Raw genomic sequence first — 19,567 nt, 5'->3', positions numbered from 1 at the left:
ATTCTCACCACATGGTACAGGTGTTGTTTTCAGCATAATCTAGTACAGAGATGAATTGAATTGGAGATTGATGAATTATTGAGAGTGAAGATTATGGAAGTGATATTTGATTCAGTGGGTAATGGAAATAAACAAGGGGTCTACAGGTATGCATGCAAAGAAAATGTGCAACTCTTCCCTCTGCATATGATTCGACTGAGGTTTCCTGTCATCCTTGAGAGGAGTTAAGTATCTCTCAATGTTAACCATTGGTGGTCTGTCATAAGAATCTTATATCATATCTGTTTAAACCAGCCCAACTGCTAGACTAACCATTGGAATTCATTCAAAGATCACAATATTGTCGTCTCCATTTTAATGCCCAATGAATTTGGCATGGGCCACTAGGCTAGAAATAAATGAAATTATTATTTATCCCTAGTGAGATTTACTTCTTTATTCATTAATAAAATGTGGGTCTCACTGGCAGGACAACTTTTATTGCCCATTACTAATTTCCCTCAAGAAGATGGTTGGGAGCTGCCTTCTCTTTTAGTGCGGTGCATTTGCAATGGGTAGACCCACAATGACGTTGGGGAATTTCTACATTGAAGAACAGCAATAACTTTCCAGGTCAGGACAGTGAGTGGCTTGAAGGGGAACTTTTGTATATGTAGGAAAATATCCACTATTTTTGTCCTTGCAGATGAAAGTGGTTGTGGGTTTGAAAGGTGCTGTCAAACAAGTCTTGGTTACTTACTACATCTTCATGTAAATGTTTGTGGTTACTCTTATGTGTTGTCCTGGCAACTAGAGCTGGTGAAGGAGCAAGCTGTTGCATTGAAGTGCTGGTACGGAAGATGCCTACGACATGGATGGTTGAGGCCCAGAGAAAAAAGGCAAGGACTGCGACAGCCATAGCTCTGCAAGTACTAGCTCTGTCATCAGGTTTGGCTGCAGGATTTGTGTCAATGCCAGAGGAATGAAGCCCCTTTCTGACTACTTCTCAGTTTATCTACACCTCTCTTCTCAGGTAGATGGACAAAACCAAGCAATTGCTCAGCACTCAAGGATAAGGTTATAAAGTGGGGGAAGACTGTGTGTTTTATTTCTATTTTTTTACAACCCATGGGGTTTGCTGGCTAGCCAACTTTTTCTTAATTGCTTTGGAGAAGGTGATGGTGAGCTGCCTTTGTGAACTACTGAAGATCTGGACCTCCAGCGCGATCTCTCAGTTCTGCGATTGGTTAATAAACACTTGCAATCGGTCTGGCTGTTGAGACTTCACTGTTTATTTTTCATATGGCCGGGCACAGAGCGTCCAAAAACACAGAGGTTGTGCATTTATGTATTCCTCGGAGGAGCTGCACACATGGCTTAAAACAAAGACATTTTTATACTTTTCTTAAAGAACAGTAAAGGCCATGATTGCATGGCATATTCAAACAATTCCTAATCAATATATTATGCTGCTTTATTTGACAATTGCTTAGTCCAATGATATTTTCTGGGAACCAACTTTATTTTCTAAAACTTAGGCCACCCTTATCTCACTAACTAAGCCATTGCACCTGCATCTGAAGGTCAGGATCGCTCGTAATGTCTTGTCTAGTTATTTCTATGCCTTAAAGGGAGCATTGTCTATTGAAGCAGACTATGGTTAGTCACTTATGCAGCTATAGCAGAATTAGCAGTTAGTAATTTTAAAGCCATTTTATGCAGCTTTGGCAGTATTGTCAATTTGCAGCCTAGAAGCCATTTTGTAATGTTATTTGCATCGAGAAGCCATCTTGTTGCTACCTATGTTATTAAGAGCATCTGTTAAGTGGTTGTTCCTGACAACAACTAGTTACCTCAGCCTGTATTCAGGTTTCAGATTTTCACTACTTCAGTGCATGTGTCACAGGAAAACTCACAATGCTGTTAGAAAGGAAGCTGTAGGATTTTGACCCAGCTGTAAGACCATAAGATATAAGAGCAAAATAGTCCATTTGGCCCATTGAGTCTGCTTCACCATTCGATCATAACTTTTCAACCCCATTCTCCTGCTTTATCCCCTAACCATTGATCTCCTTATTAATCAAGAACCTATCTATCTCTGTATTAAATGCACAGCCTTCTGAGGCAATGAGGTCCACAGATTCACTACTCTTTGGCTAAAAGGTGTTTGAAGGTTTTGACGTAACCTTGGTGAGTTGCTGAAGTGCATCTTGTGGATGGCATGCACTTATGTCACTGGTGTATTAATGATAAAGCCATAAGACATAGAAGCAGAAGTAGGCAATTTGGCTCCATTAAGTTTGCTTTTCCATTCGACGACTGACTGATCTGATAATCAGTAACTCTACCTTCCTGCTTTTTCCTCATAACTCTTGATTCCCTTAATGATTAAAAATTAATCTGTCTCTTGTGTTCTGTTTAATATACATAATACCTAGCCCCTACGATCCTCTGTGGTAAAGAATGTTACAGGTTCACTTCTACCTGAGGGAAGAAGTTCCTCTTCATGTCTGTCTTAAGTGGTGACCCTTTATCTTCAATTATGCCACTGGGCCCTCGACTCTCACACAAGAGAAACAAACCTCTCTGCATCTACACTTTCAAGCCCACAATAATGCTGCATGATTTATTAAGGTCTCCCGAGATTCTTTGAAATTCCAATGGGTACGATCACAACCTATGCAAAATCTTTTCAGAAGACAATTCCTCGATACATAGGATTAACCCAATGAACCTGTTCTGATGTACATGTAATGCCAGTGTATTCCCTGAATGACGTTTAGTTTGAGTGTTGGTGGAGCTATACTCATCCAGGCAAGTAGGAAGTATTCCATCACACTTATAACTTGTGCCTGGTATGCAGTTGCCAGACTTTTGGTGAGCTTGGAAGTGAGTTACTCAGTACAGAATTTCAAACCTCTGTCCTGCTCTTGTAGCCACTGTATTGAAAAGATTCGTTCAGTTCAATTTCTGTCGAATGATAATGAATTGTTGTAGATTCAGTGTTAGTAGTGCAATTGAATGTCAAGGAGAGATAGTGAGATTCTGTTTTGATTCAGATGGTCATTTAGGGATATGGGCTGGGCGCTGGCAGGTGGGTCTAGATTGTGTTGGGATATCTGGTCGGCATGGACGGGTTGGACCGAAGGGTCTGTTTCCATGCTGTACATCTCTATGACTCTATGACTTGTGAGGTAGAAATGGCAACCTAAGCCTGAATGCTGTCAAGGTTTGTCTGCATTTGAACACTTCAGTATCTGGGGAGTTACGAATGGTGCTGAACATTATGCACCATTGGAATATCCCACTTCTGATCTTATAATGGACAAAAGGTCACTGATGAAGCAGGTGAAGATAGTTTGTCCTAATACCCTGGAAATACTTGTGGGATGTTCTGGGACTTAGATGACTGACCTCCAAAAACCATAACCATCTTCCTTTGTGCCAGGTATGATTTTGAACAGTGGAATGTTTGCCCATGATTCCATTTGATTCCAGTTTTATTACTCTTCATTAATGCCACAATTGGTTAATGCAGCCTTGCTGTCAATAACAGTTACTTGCACTTCATCTCTGAAATTCAGCTCTTTTGTCCTGGTCTGAATCAAGTTTGCTATGAGCTCAGAAGCCCAGTGGCCCTATTGGAACTGAAACTGAGTGTCATTGAGTATGGTCAGTGTTGCTTCAAAGCTCTGTTGACAACCCCTTGCATCCATGTGCTGATGTTCAAGAATAAACTTATGGGTTGGTAATTGACTGGGTAAGACTTGTCCTGCTATGTGTGGATAGGATAAACCTGGACAATTCTCCTCATTGTAGGGGAGATGCCAGTGTTGTATCTGTGTGGAACAGCTTGGCTAAGGTGTGATTAGTTCTCGAGGACAGATATTAAGTGCCAGGAAATATCATTGGAATGTTTTGGGAGTCTTTTGTTATTTCAGTGTCTTCAACATTTTATGACATTTTGTGAAGTTAAGCAAATTGTCCGAAGACTAATCGATGGTGCTGGAGACCACAAGGTGAAGCTGAGATAGATCATCCCTTAGCATTTCTGACTGTCGATTGTTGTAAATGTTTCAGCCTTGTCTCTTGCAATGATGTGCTTGATTTCCCACAGTTAAGATTTGTGATGTCTCTGGAGCCTTCTCCTCTGAGTATTGTTTAATTATTCATTTCCATTCATGGCTCAATGAGGCAAGACTGTGGAGTTTCGATCTGATCTACTAGTTGTGACATCACTGCTTTGTATGTTGCATGATGTCCCTCCTGTTTGGAATGTAAGTAACCCTGTATTGTAGTTTCAATATGTTGAGACTTCATTTTTAGTTATGCCTGCTTGCTCCTTTATGCCATTATGCACTATTCATTGAGACTGGGTTGATCCAACATTTGGATGGTAATGGTAGAGTAGGGGTATGCCTGGCAATGATTTTAGAGATTGTAGTTGAAAACAATTCTGGAATTGCTTTATGTATGTCCAGTTCAATGTAGCTAGAGTGTTTGAAATTTATATTGTGCCACACAACGGGATGGAAGGTATCCTCAAAATGAAGATTGACAAAGGCTGTATGGTCATTGCTCCATAACAACACTGACAGGGAGGTTTATGTGATCATCACCACAGGCATGTGAAGATAAACATTGTTGAGAAGGTTTAGCAATCCCAGCTATGTTTTTTTTTTATTCCGTTTGGGGTCCACAACTAGCTTGCCCTCTGTGACAAGGTGGCCTGTTGCAACTCATCCAATTTCTTTTGCTTCCTTCTCTATCCTACTTCATTAAAAGTTTATTGTATTTTTATTTATTATTGTTTGTTTGTTGCAGGTTCAATGAAGGCATTCAAGTATATTCCTGTTAGGGTGAAAGGAAAGGCTGGTAGGTATAGGGAATGCTGGATGATTAAAGAAATGGAGGGTTTGGTTAAAAAAAAGAAGGAAGCATATATAAGATATAAAGTTAAAAATCACACAAACAGGTGATAGTCCAACAGGTTTAATTGGAAGCACACGAGCTTTCCGAGTGTGCTCCGAAAGCTAATGTGCTTCCAATTAAACCTGTTGGACTATAACCTGGTGTTGTGTGATTTTTAACTTTGGACACCCCAGTCCAACACTGGCATCTCCAAATTATGTAAGATATAGACAGGATAGATCGAGTGAATCCTTAGAAGAGTATAAAGGAAATAGGAATATACTTAAGAGGGAAATCAGGAGGGCAAAAAGGGGACATGAGATAGCTTTGGCAAATAGAATTAAGGAGAATCTAAAGGTTTTTTACAAATACATTAAGGACAAAAGGTAACTGGGGAGAGAATAGGGACCCTCAAAGATCAGCAAGGTGGCCTTTGTGTGGAGCCGCAGAAAATGGGGTAGATACTAAATGAGTATTTTGCATAGGTATTTACTGTGGAAAAGGATATGGAAGATATAGACTGTAGGGAAATAGATGGTGACACCCTGCAAAATGTCCATATTATTGAGGAGGAAGTGCGAGATGTCTTGAAACGCATAAAGGTGGATGAATCCCTAGGACCTGATCAAGTGTACCCTAGAACTCTGTGGGAAGTTAGAGAAGTGATTGCTGGGCCTCCTGCTGAGGTATTTGAATCATTGATAGTCACAGGTGAGATGCCGGAAGACTGGAGGTTGGCTAACATGGTGCCACTGTTTAAGCAGGGTGTTAAGGACAAGTCAGGGAACTATACTCCAGTGAGCCTGACATCGGTGATGGGCAAGTTGTTGGGGGGAATCCTGAGGGACAGGCTGTACATGTATTTGGAAAGACAAGGACTGATTAGGGATTGTCAACATGGCTTTGTGTGTGGGAAATCATGTCTCACAAACTTGATTGAGTTTTTTGAAGAAGCGACAAAGAGGATTGATGAGGGCAGAGCAGTAGATGTGATCTATATGGACTTCAGTAAGGTGTTCGACAAGGTTCCCCATGGGAGACTGATTAGCCAGGTTAGATCTCACGGAATACAGGGAGAAATAGCCATTTGGATACAGAACTGGCTCAAAGGTAGAAGACAGAGGGTGGTGTTTGGGGGTTGTTTTTCAGACTGGAGGCCTGTCTCCAGTGGAGTGGATCGGCGCTGGGCCCTCTACTTTTTGTCATTTACATAAATGATTTGGATGCGAGTATAAGAGGTACAGTTATTAAGTTTGCAGATGACACCAAAATTGGAGGTGTAGTGGACAATGAAGAAGGTTACCTCAGATTACAACAGGATCTTGACCAGATGGGCCAATGAGCTTAGAAGTGGCAGATGGAGTTTAATTCAGATAAATGCGAGGCGCTGCATTTTGGGAAAGCAAATCTTTGCAGGAGTTATGCACTGAATGGTAATGTCCTAGGGAGTGTTGCTGAACAAAGAGAGCTTAGACTGCAGGTTCATAGCTCCTTGAAAGTGTTGTCGCAGGTAGATAGGATAGTGAAGAAGGCATTTGGTATGCTTTCTTTAATTGGTCAGAGTATTGAGTACAGGAGTTGAGAGGTCATGTTGCGGCTGTACAGGACATCGGTGAGGCACTGTTGGAATATTGCGTGCAGTTCTGGTCTCCTTCCTAACGGAAGGATGTTGTGAAACTTGAAAGGGTTCAGAAAAGATTTACAAGGATGTTGCCAGTGTTGGAGGATTTGAGCTACAGGGAGAGGCTGAACAGCCTGGGGCTGTTTTCCCTGCAGTGTCAGAGGTTGAGGGATGACCTTATCGAGGTTTACAAAATTGTGAGGATTATGGATAGGATAAATAGACAAAGTGTTTTCCCTGGAGTGGGGGAGTCCAGAACTAGTGGGCATAGGTTTAGGGTGAGAGGGGAAAGATATAAAAAAGACCTAAGAGGCAACTTTTTCACACAGAGGGTGGTCCGTGTAGGGAATGAGCTGCCAGAGGAAGTGGTGGAGGCTGGTACAATTTCAACATTTAAGACGCATTTGAATGGGTATATGAATAGGAAGGGTTTGGAGGGATATGGGCCGGGTGCTGGCAGGTGGGACTAGATTGGGTTGGGTTATCTGGTCGGTATGCATGGGTTGGACCGAAGGGTCTGTTTCCATGCTGTACATCTCTATGACTCTAAGAGGCATTGGATGATTATTTAAACGGAAATAATTTACAAGATTATGTAGAAAGAGTGGGAAATGGCTCTAAGTCATTATATTCATTCAGGGAGCCTGTGTAGATATGCTTGGCCAAATGGCTATTTTTATACCATACCAGTTCCGTGATTCTGTGATTAGAGAAATGAAGGGTTCATCATTTCCCATGTATCTCTGCTGCTTGGCCTTACGGGCTTGCGTCCTGTGCATCGACAGAAGTATAGAAGTCCACACAACCTTCAGGTTCTCTGTTGTTTGTCAGATTGTGCCACCTTAAATATGATCATCATTCCATTGGTAGTCTTTTTCTGACCAATATTACAAAGATTGTGAAAGATAGCCTTCGGGCTGAGACGAATATGTGATTGCAATCTTATCTGGGGTCAAATATGACACCAAGGTTGTGAACAGAATGGTTTAGTTTCAGATTCTTGCCAGGATGAGGGAAGGATTTGGTTACTAGGGAATATAGTTTGAAGTACAGACTAAAAACTATGGCTTCAGTGTTCCTAATATTTAATTGGAGGAAATTTCTGCTCATCCATTACTGTATGTTAGATAAGCAGTTTGATACTGTAGCAACAGTGGAGGAGCTGAGAAATGGTGGTGAAGTAGAGCTAAGTATTTCCTGTTTACATGTACAAACTACTAACCGTGATAAGCAAGTTTCAATCACAAAGTAATTAGTAAGCACTTAACAAAGGCTGTTTACTTTGTCCTGAAATTGCTCAATTTAGGAATAAGAGCCAGTTAAACCAAAGGAGATATATTCTCATCTACTTTAAGGTAATTAGAATTCTGATTGCCAAAATACTGCAAGGACCTTAGGATTTGAAGGCAGTACAAAAAAGGCAAAACTGATACCTTGATTCAGATCCCTGAATGATGAATAAAGGATGAGTCTGGGATGGTTAACTCTAAGTCTAAGGGGAAATATTTTCTAAATATTTTCTAAATATTTAAACATTTTAAACAGATTGATACATTGAATACTATGTTGGAGAATGCAGCAAATTCTATCATCAGTGTGGTGATTGTAACGAGGTCAGCCAGCTGGACCTTCTAGAATATGAGTTCCCTGATTGGGCCTGTTAATCTTGTCCAATCAGGGAGCCCTGGCTGAAAGATAAAAAGGGGAGTGTTAAGAGGTACTGGCACTCTTATAGCTGACTCTGAAGAGGCAGTACTAAAGTCAAGTACTGTTCACGTGTAAATAAAGGGTGATTTGGGCTTTGTGGAATCGTTTCAGTCAGGTTCAAAACTCAAGTTTAGGAGAAACATTTCACAGAAAATTTAGATTTAATAATCCGAAATTTATCTGAAGTATAGGGCAATTTGGAAAATGAAATGGGAATTCAAGAGAAGGCAACATAGAACCATAGAAAATAGAATCAGGCCATTTGAGCCTTCAAGGCTGCTCCATCACTCAACATGATCACGCGGATCATTTCAGAGAACATCTCTGGGATACCTGCACCCACCAACCCCACCACCCTATGGCTGAACACTTCAACTCCCCCTCCCTCTCTGTCAAGGACATGCAGGTCCGGGCATCCTCCACTGCCAAACTGTTACCATCTGATGCCCGGAGGAGGAACGCCTCATATTCTGCCTTGGGACCCTGCAGCCACATGAGATAAATGTGGATTTCAACAGCTTCCTCATGTACCCTCATCCCACATTATCCCAATCCCAAGCCTCCAACTCAGCACTGCCCTCCAGACCTGTCCATCACTCCCCCCTCTGACCTATCACCACCTCCCTCACCTTCAACCACCTATCATTTTCTCAGCTATCTTTCCCCAAACCCCATGCCCTCCTATTTATCTCTCCTCCCTGACCCACAAGCCTCATTATTGATGAAGTGCTTATGCCCAAAATATCAATTGTTCTGCTCCTCAGATATTGCCTGACCTGCTGTACTTTTCCAACACTACACTCTCGACTCTGATCTCCAGCATCAACCACACAGCCCCGTGGCCCAACATTTCAACTCTCCCTCCCACTCTGCCGAGGACATGGAGGTCCTGGGGCTCCTTCACCGCCACTCCCTCACCACCAGCCGCCTGGAAGAAGAATGCCTCATCTTCCGCCTCGGAACACTTCAACCCCAGGACATCAATGTGGACTTCAACAGTTTCCTCATTTCCCCTTCCCCCACCTCATCCTAGTTCCAAACTTCCAGCTCAGCACTGTCCCCATGACTTGTCCAGATTTGTCCTACCTGCCTATCTCCTTTTCCACCTATCCACTCCACCCTCTCCTCCCTGACCTATCACCTTCATCCCCTCCCCCACTCACCCATTGTACTCTATGCTACTTTCTCCCCACCCCCACCCTCCTCCAGCTTATCTCTCCACGCTGCAGGCTCACTGCCTTTATTCCTGATGAAGGGCTTTTGCCCGAAACGTCGATTTCGCTGCTCCTTGGATGCTGCCTGAACTGCTGTGCTCTTCCAGCACCACTAATCCAGAATAATGATTTTAAAGTTGACCATTTTGATAAACTTTTCAATTCATAGCACTGGTCATTGTCACTTACCCTTAGGATGTTGGACAATATAGAGGTATGTGAAATACAAAATTGAAAAAATAAGTTTTTAGTTTTTGAGATAGAATTTATAATATCTTAAGATATTCTAGCGCATAAAAACTAATTAATTATATTTATGTAACCCTCAGTAGTTGCAGTGGGGAGACAATAGCCTAATAGTATTATTGCTACACTATTAATCCAGAGATGCAGATAATGTTCTGGGGGCCTGGTTTGGAATCCTGCCACAGCAGATCGTGGAATTTAAATTCAATAAAAATTTGGAATTATGAGTTTAATAATGACAATTGTTTAAAATACCCATCTGGTTCATTAATACCCTTTAGGAAGAAAACTGCAATCTTTACCTGGTCTGGCTTACATGTGACTCCAGACCCACAACAATGTGGTCTTTTCTTAACTACTCTCTGGAATGGGCAATAAATGCTGGCCTTGCCAGCGACATCTTCATCCTGTGAATGAATTTAAAAAGCTGTCTGCTCCAACAGAAAAGCACTTGACGTGAATGTGCTGTTGTAGCTTTTGCAACATTTCATCTACAGATGGCAGTGTGGTACTGTAACAGAAAGTTATAAATTTTTCAATTTGATAGAATTTACCAGAATGAACACTTGTTAGTTTAATGGCAGAATAATGTGAGCAATCTGAAATTTTCTGTCAAACGAAACCAAATCAACATCATTTCATAAAAGAAAATAACAAATTCAATCACCTTTTTAAAAATAAGTTTTTGCAAATAATGCAGTGGACCAGCATTCATAAAGGGCATAACAGAGTGCTCCAGTTTAAAACAATGTTTTAAATGTAATAATTAAAGCCTAATTATAACATTATGGTGGTTTTACTTTGGTCCACAGTATTGGACTTGGACTTTGATTTGGAAAGGCAGCATGAAGCAAAATAACGTGTAAAAGTATTCTGAGGCATTGTCAAAATAATATAAAAGTGCCGATATACTGATGTCTTGAATTTTTTTGTCAATTATTTCAGGGTTATGGAACAGTTTTCCTTTACTTGAACGTTTTGTTTCTGGCTTCTCATTTAATCAATAAATTAAACACCTTGTGAAGAGTCGGTACCATTGAAATCTTTGCATTGGTCTTGCCACGTAATTTTGATGATACCTTGATGGGAAAAGATATTCAGAACTGGGGCTAAGTTTGGAAATGAGAAGTCTCTCAGTTAAAGTGGAGATGAGGAGAATTCCACTCTCAGAGAGTTGTTAACTTTTGAAATTCCCTTCCACAGATAGCAATGGAATTGGGCCAAGTTAGGTTACGGAGATTTTTGATCTACTAAGAAAACAAGGGTAATGGGGGAAGGAAGGCAGGAAATTGGAACTACAGCAACAATCAGATCAGTCGTGAACTACCAAAAGATTTATTGGGAGCCATTGTTGTGAATACAGTGTTTCTGAAAATAAGCATTTTTTTGTTTTTGGAAGGAACAAAAACAAACCTTCAAGGGGTCATTGGTCATTGATGTCATGAGTAGCTGCCCATGATCATTGGTTGAATGGATTCAGTTAAGTGGTTGACACAACAAAGACAAGACAGCTCCCATAATAAGTTCTGTCAAGATTGATAGGTGAAGAGAGGGAGAGAGAGAGAGGAGCCAGGAGAATGAGTCACCATCTTCTTGGCTAAAGACCAGGAATTCCCCACATCAGCCTGGGGGAAGAACAAAGATTATTTCTACTGAAGGTCATCACCAAAGACTGCAAAACCTTAAGAATGAACAATCCATCACTCCAAAACTGCTGCCTCTGCTTCTCAATTCTACAGAACAGCTTTAGGATTGGTAAAGTGTTTGGATCTGTCACAGATGGTATATTTCCTTTCTTTGTCAAATTGAATAGAGCAGTGTATCTAAACTACTCCTTCATAACAAATATAATAAATGTTTTGCAAATTGCTTTCAAATCTTTGACTGTTTATATTATGAACCATCAAAATCAACATAAAAGTCTTTCATGAGATAGCAGGAAATTGTTTCATATTTAGTTATTGGATGAGTTGAGCTACATATATTTCATGAGAAGCAAGAAGAAAGTGCAGGATATACCATAAATTAGATTAGATTACAGTGTGGAAACAGGCCCTTCGGCCCAACAAGTCCACACGACCCGCCGAAGCGAAACCCACCCATACCCCTACATTTACCCCTTACCTAACACTACGGGCAATTTAGTATGGCCAATTCACCTAACCCTGCACATCTTTGGATGGTGGGAGGAAACCGGAGCACCCGGAGGAAACCCATGCAGACACGGGGAGAACATGCAAACTCCACACAGTCAGTCGCCTGAGGCGGGAATTGAACCCGGGTCTCTGGCGCTGTGAGGCAGCAGTGCTAACCACTGTGCCACCGTGCCGCCCTGAAATTGTGGCTTATAAGTGAATTTGGTGCATGTTTTTCTTATAGAAGTCATGTTTTTGCATAAACTCGTTGAATAAGTCAATTCTTGTTTTAGCCACAGCACGCTATACTCATTAACACTTAATTGCCCAAATGCCCATTCCTGGTACCTGGTGGAGCTTGCCATCTCTCCCAAAATGCAGTACAGGATAACAATTGTTTCAGGTAGTTCACTGCCACCAATCCTTCTTGCTTTTGCCTTGTCTTGAGCCTTTCTAGTAATTAGTAGAAGATATGCAGAAAGTTTATTGCACGATAACAATAAATAACTGCAATTATTTAGGCATAATTACAAGGACCTTAGGGAGCTGATACAGATACATCAACAGCCTCTGAAAGCTATGGTAGAATTGTTTACATACAATGCTTTGTGACTTCAGTGTAATGGGTGGAGGTAATGTAACATGAACATTAATCCCTTCAGAATCATTATCTTATACAACAGTATTAAGCTTAAAATTTTCATTCCTCAAATGTTGATTTAACTTTGGAATACATCATGGGATTATGTTGTCACTAGTTCCCATGTCGACTTTAGCTTTAAGAGTGTGATATCCTGTATTTTCAGGATATTAATGGGTGTAAAAGCTTTGGATTGCCATATACTATTGACATATGAATGATTTTATTGTCATGTGTATTTTACAGTGACACAAACAGTAAAGTACAGTGAAAAGCTTTTCTACTGTCTCCACATTCTGGCACCATTTTGAATAGTTTTAAGAATAAGAAAAACATAGAAAGATCTAGCTTAAAGTGAGTCCATTAGTCCTGAGCAAGCTTATCATCAATGACGCCTGTGCTGCCACCCTCCTCCACTGCCTCGTTGCTGTCTACAGTGAACCCAACCAACATTGAAGTTGCCACTCTTCAGGCGCCATCTTTCACCGCTGGGCTAATTCTCTTCCGCCACTGCCTTGCCACCACCTGCACTGGACCCACCAACATCAGAGTCATATCTGTCACAGCTGGGCACATGTCGATGTCATTGTGTTGCCCTCCTCCCGTTGCTTCACCACCAATGCCAGACCCAACCAATGATGAAGTTGCTGACCCTCAGGCCCCATCATTCGCTGCTGGGTCTACTTTGCCAGTGTCGCCTCCGTCGATGTAGCAGCTGCTGATTCCAATGCCAAGTACTGTACTTGCTCCAGAATAGTAAGTAGAGACTCACTTGCTGCCACCATGAGGTGTGTGCTGGGATTCCTCATGCCTCCACCGATGGTAAGTAAAGGGAAGTAGTAAGTAAATAAAGTAAAGAAAAGAGGAAAAAAAAGAAAAGCATTGGAGTGGATGAGCCCGAGCACAGGAGACCTACTCATACAGTCATAGAGTCATAGAGATGTACAGCATGGAAACAGACCCTTCGGTCCAATCCGTCCATGCTGACCAGATATCCCAACCCAATCTAGTCCCACCTGCCAGCACCTGGCCCATATCCCTCCAAACCCTTCCTATTCATATACCCATCCAAATGCCTCTTAAATATTGCAATTGTACCAGCCTCCACCACTTCCTCTGGCAGCTCATTCCCTTCATGTACCACCCTCTGTGTGAAAAAGTTGCCCCTTAGGTCTCTTTTATATCTTTCCCCTCTCACCCTAAACCTATGCACTCTAGCTGTGGACTACCTGACCCCAGGGAAAATACTTTGCCTACTTACCCAATCCATGCCCCTTATGATTTTGTAAACCTCTATAAGGTCATCCCTCAGCCTCCGATGCCACAGGGAAAAAAGACCCAGCCTGTTCAGCATTTCCTTATAGCTCAAATCCTCCAACCCTAGCAACATCCTTGTAAATCTTTTCTGAACCCTTTCAAGTTTCATAACATCTTTCCAATAGAAAGGAGACCAGATTTGCATGCAATATTCCAACAGTGGTCTAACCAAATGTCCTGTACATCCGCAACATGACCTCTCAACTCCTGGACTCAATACTCTGACCAATAGTTGAAAGCATACCAAACGCCTTCTTCACTATCCTATCAACCTGCGACTCCACTTTCAAGGAGCTATGAACCTGCACTCCAAGGTCTCTTTGTTCAGCAACACTCGCTAGGATCTTACCATTAAGTAGTTAAGTCCTGCTAAGATTTGCTTTCCCAAAATGCAGCACCTCGCATTTATCTGAATTAAACTCCATCTGCCACTTCTCAGCCCATTGGCCCATCAGGTCCAGATCATGTTGTAATCTGAGGTAACCCTCTTCGCTGTCCACTACACCTCCAATTTTGGTGTCATCTGCAAATTTACTAATTGTACCTCTTATGTTTGCATCCAAATCATTTATGTAAATAACAAAAGGTAGAGGATCCAGCACCGATCCTTGTGGCACTCCACTGGTCACAGGCCTCCAGTCTGAAAAACAGCCCTCCACCACCAACCTCTGTCTTCTACATTTGAGCTAGTTCTGTATCCAAATGGCTAGTTCTCCCTGTATTCCGTGAGATCTAACTTTGCTAATCTCCCGTGAGGAACCTTGTCAAATGCCTTACTGAAGTCCATATAGATCACATCTACTACTCTGCCCTCATCAATCTTCTTTGTTACTTCCTCAAAAAATTCAATCAAGTTTGTGAGACATGATTTCCCACACACAAAGCCATATTGACTATCCCTAATCAGTCCTTGCCTTTCCGAAATACATGTACATCCTGTCCCTCAGGATTCCCTCCAGCAACTTACCCACCACTGACGTCAGGCTCACTGGTCTATAGTTCCATGACTTGTCCTTACCACCCTTCTTAAACAGTGGCACCACGTTAGCCAACCTCCAGTCTTCCAGCACCTCACCTGTGACTATCAATGATACAAATATCTCAGCAAGAGGCCCAGCAATCACTTCTCTAGCTTCCCACAGACTTCTAGGGTACACCTGATCAAGTCCTGGGGATTTATCCACTGTTATGCATTTCAAGACATCCAGCACTTCCTCCTCTGTAATATGATCATTTTGCAAGATGTCACCATCTATTTCCCGACAGTCTATATCTTCCATATCCTTTTCCATAGTAAATACTGATGCAAAATACTCATTTAGTATCTACCCCATTTTCTGCGGCTCCACACAAAGGCCGCCTTGCTGATCTTTGAGGGTCCCTATTCTCTCCCCAGTTACCTTTGTCCTTAATGTATTTGTAAAAACTCTTTGGATTCTCCTTAATTATATTTGCCAAAGCTATCTCATGTCCCCTTTTTGCCCTCCTGATTTCCCTCTTAAGTATACTCTTATTTCCTTTATACTCTTCTATGGATTCATTTGATCTATCCTGTCTATGCCTTATGTATGCTTCCTTCTTTTTCTTAACCAAACCCTCAATTCCACCGCCATCTTGTGTAAACTTAACTATGTAGGAAACTTGGTAAAATTCTGAAGCTTGCAGTTTATCTGGTTGACTCTGAACTTCATTGATGTGTTTGTGTTTGTGCGCCTTCTTAACTCTATCCTTGTTTTTAGTGATATAAAACCATAGCAGAAGGAACAGGAGTAGTCCATTAAGCCCGCTGAGACTGCTTCGCCATTCAGTGAGATCATGAATGATCTGATAATGCACTTTCCTGACTTTTCTCCATAACTGTTGATTCCCATACTGATTAAAAAATCTACTTCATCTTGAGAATATCAAATGACCCAATCACTGTAGTCCTCTTCAGTATAAAAATCGCACATTTTTGCACATTTACCCTCTCAATAAAGACACTCAGAATTATATAATACAGAAGAGACTGTTTGGTCCAGAGTCTGCACTAAAAACAGTTCTAAATCCTCACTGGTCCCACTTTCCAACACTTGATCCTTAGCTCTGAATGCTATGACTTTCAAGTAGTTATTCAAGTATTTTGTAAAGGTGGTAAGGTTTCCTGCCTCAAGTAATCTTCCAGGCAGTGCATTTTAGATTACCATCAGTTTTATTTTCCTCTCAAATCCCCTTAAACCTCCTGTCTTTCACCTTGAAATAACACACCCTTGTTACTGACCCTTAACTAAGGGAACAGCTGCTTTCTGTTCACCTTGCCAATGTGCCTCAATTTTATACACCTCAATCAGTACCCCTCTCAGCTTTCTCTGCTCAAGCCTCTCTTCCAGCCTCACTTCATAGCTAAACTGCTTCATACCAGGCAACATCCTGGTGAATCTCCTCAGAACCTCCTTGAATGCAATCACATCCTTTCTATAGTCTGGTCAACAGAACTGCACACAGTTCCAGCTATGGATTAAACATAACCTTCATCCTCATAATATATGCCATGAATGATAAAAGCAAGTGTCCCATATGCTTTTTAAAATACTTTACTGATTTGTCCTGCTGTCTTTAGGGATCTGTGGGCAAGCATCCCAAGATCCTTCTGTTCGTTTGAGCTTCCTAGTATTGTGCCATTTATTGAGACTCCTTTCTCTTGTTACTTCCTCAAGTGCATTATCTAATACTGATGAGGGTTAAATTCCATCTGCTAATTATCTGTCCATCTGACCAGCAATAGGTCCAACACTGCACCATCCTAGTGGTGCATGCTAATACAAAAAACTCTCCTGAATACATTAGAAGAAAGCTGCTCCCTCTACACCCTTTACATTATCAATATCTTAAATTAGTTTTGGAGAATTTGAAATCCCCTGATAATTACCCTATCATTGTTTTTACAAACCTTTGTGAATTGTCTACATATCTGCACCTCTATTACCCATTGACTGTTTGTTTGGAGGCCTATAATATACTCCTAGTGGTGCGACTGTCTCCTTTTTATTCCTAAGCTATACCCATAAAACCTCTTTTGAAGACCCTTTCAAGATATCATCTCTCCTTACTCCAGTAACTGACTCCTTAATTAATAAGATGACACCATCTCACTTTTGCACCTTCTCCTGTCTTTCCTCAGGATCCTATACCTCAATGTTGAGTTGCCAATCCTGCTTTTCACTCAACCTTGGTTTTGTGATGGCAACAACATCTCAATTCCATGTTTTATTCCATGGCCTTTACTAATCCGTATAACCTATAATACTCGAAAGATTAAAGTATAGCCATCAAGCCTCACCTTATTCCCTTGGAACACATTGTGGTTCACCTCTCTATGTCTTGGTTCCTTTACTGAAGAATTCTATGTCCCTACTGTATCAATGCTGTCTGCCCCTCTCCCTGCTGAACTAGTTTAAATTCCTCCCAACAGCACTAGCAAACCCACCAGCCAAGATATTGGTCCAATTCAGGTTCAAATGTAGACCATCCTATTTATAGAAATCTAGCCATTCCCAGAAACTGTCCCAGTCATCCAGGAATCTAAAACCCTTCCTTCTCATCTCTGTTCTAACCAAGTGACCACTTACACTGTTGTTATGCCCTTTCGTCTTAAACTCTCCCTCAAGAGGAAATAATCTCTCAATATTTAACCTGTGAATCTTATATCTTTTGATCAAGTTGCCTCTCATTTTTGTAAACACCAATGAGTACCTACTCAATCTCTTCTCATAAAGAAATCTCTTCATACCCAGGAACAACCTCATGAATATTCTCTGGAGTACCCCCCATGCCAAACTGTTAACGGTTTTCTAGGTGTTGTCTAAATAGTATGTTGTACAGTTTTAGCAAGACCTCCTCCCTCTTTTTGACTCCATTGCATTGAAGTCCAGCATCCATTTGCAGGAGTTAACTTAGGACGGCTGTTCTGGGATTTGAACCTTAAACTTCTCAGGAACAGAGGAATCTTGGAATTCAGGTTCACAGTTCTCTGAAAGTGGAGTCACAGGTAGACAGGGCAGTGAAGAAGACCTTTAGCACACTGGCCTTCATCAGTCAGGGCACTGAGTATAGAAATTGGAAATTTTTGTAGTGGTTATACAGAAAAGTGGTGAGGCTGCACTTTGAGTACTGAGTTCAGTTTTGGTCACCTTGTTATTAGGAAGGATGTTATTAAACTGGAAAGAGTTGGTAGAGTCATAGAGATGTACAGCAAAGAAATTCACAAGAATATTGCTTAGACTCAATGGTCTGAGTTAAGGAGAGATTAAACAAGCTAGGACACTTTCCTTTAGAGTGTAGGAGACTAAGGGGGTCCTTATAGAAATGTATAAGATCATGAGAGGCATGGATAGGGTGAATGCACTAAGTCATTTTCCCAGGGTTGCGGGATCGAGGACTAGAGGTAATCAGTTTAAGGTTAGAGGGGAAAGAATAAAAGGAAGCGCGAGGGGCAACTTTTTTACACAGAGGGTGATGCACATATGGAATGAGCTGCAAGCGGAAGTGGTTGAGATGGGTACATTAACAACATTTAAAAGGAATTTGGACAAATACATGGGTAGGAAAAGATTAGAAGGATATGGGCCTAATGCAGGAAAATGGTGTTAGCGTGGATGGACATTTTGGTCGGCATAGACCAGTTTGGGCCAAAGGGCCTGTCTCCATGCAGTAGGACTCTATGACTCTTCATTCCCATGTTGCTTCGTGAGAGTCATACCCTTGATGAGTTAGTCACTGTGGTGTTTTGAAATTGTTGGTCATCTGTGTTTGTTCTTGGTCTGGCTTGGCCTTTGGAACCAGATTTCCTGCACATCTGTGCCCAGTGTCCCTTAGTGCCATATACTTTGTTGATATCCAGAAAAGCTGGGCAGCATTTGGGTAGGTGCAACAAATCATATTGTGATAGATTGTGTTGGTTTTGTGTGCTGTGTTGACTGTTGCAATGGGGTTGACCGCACCTAAAACACGTAATTGTTATTGGCTGCCACTATGGCATCATACTTGCTTTCTTTCTCAAATAATGTGCCAAAGATACTCCACTTTCTCTTGCACAGATGATTCTTCCAAGCGGCTTCAATTGATGTAGACTCAATGAGCCTTATCCCAGTTCCATAATTCCAACTTGGCACCACCCTCATGACCTGTCCTCCCTGTCCATCTTCCTTCCCACCTATCTGCTCCACCCTCCTCTCTGATCTATCACCATTACCTCCTCTTCCACCTACCTATCGCACTCTCAGCTACCTCCCCCCATTAATCTCACCACCCCTTCGGCTCACAGCTTCATTCCTGATGATGGGCTTATGCTCGAAACGTCGATTTTCCTGCTCCTTGGATTCTGCCTGACCTGCTGTGCTTTTCCTGCACCACACTCTCGACTCTAATTTCCAGCATCTGCAGTGCTCAATGAGCCTCTCTGACAGTTCATGTTCAGAAAAGTCATGCTCATGATTTTTGTTGCAGAATTTTCCAACATAGTCATCAACAGACACTTGGTATAGTTATTTGTATGACACAAGTTGGTGTCTGTTAATTTTGAAGTTAATTCTTCATATATATGAATAATTTGGATGAGAATTGAGGAAACATGCTTAGTGAGTTTGCAGATGACACCAAAGTTGGTAGTATAGTGGACAGTGGGTAAGGTTATCTAGGATTACAAAGGGATTTTAATCAATTGGGCCAATGGGCTGAGGAGTGGCAGATGGAATTTAATTTGGATAATTGTGAAGTGTTGCACTTTGGTAAGGTGAACAAGAACAGGACTTACGCAGTT

Source organism: Chiloscyllium plagiosum, unplaced genomic scaffold (genome assembly GCF_037043375.1).
Source record: "Chiloscyllium plagiosum isolate Xiang-an unplaced genomic scaffold, Cpla_swu_hap1 HiC_scaffold_6, whole genome shotgun sequence".
In the NCBI taxonomy this organism is placed as follows: Eukaryota; Metazoa; Chordata; class Chondrichthyes; order Orectolobiformes; family Hemiscylliidae; genus Chiloscyllium; species Chiloscyllium plagiosum.
Note: the sequence above shows the minus strand (reverse complement) of the source record.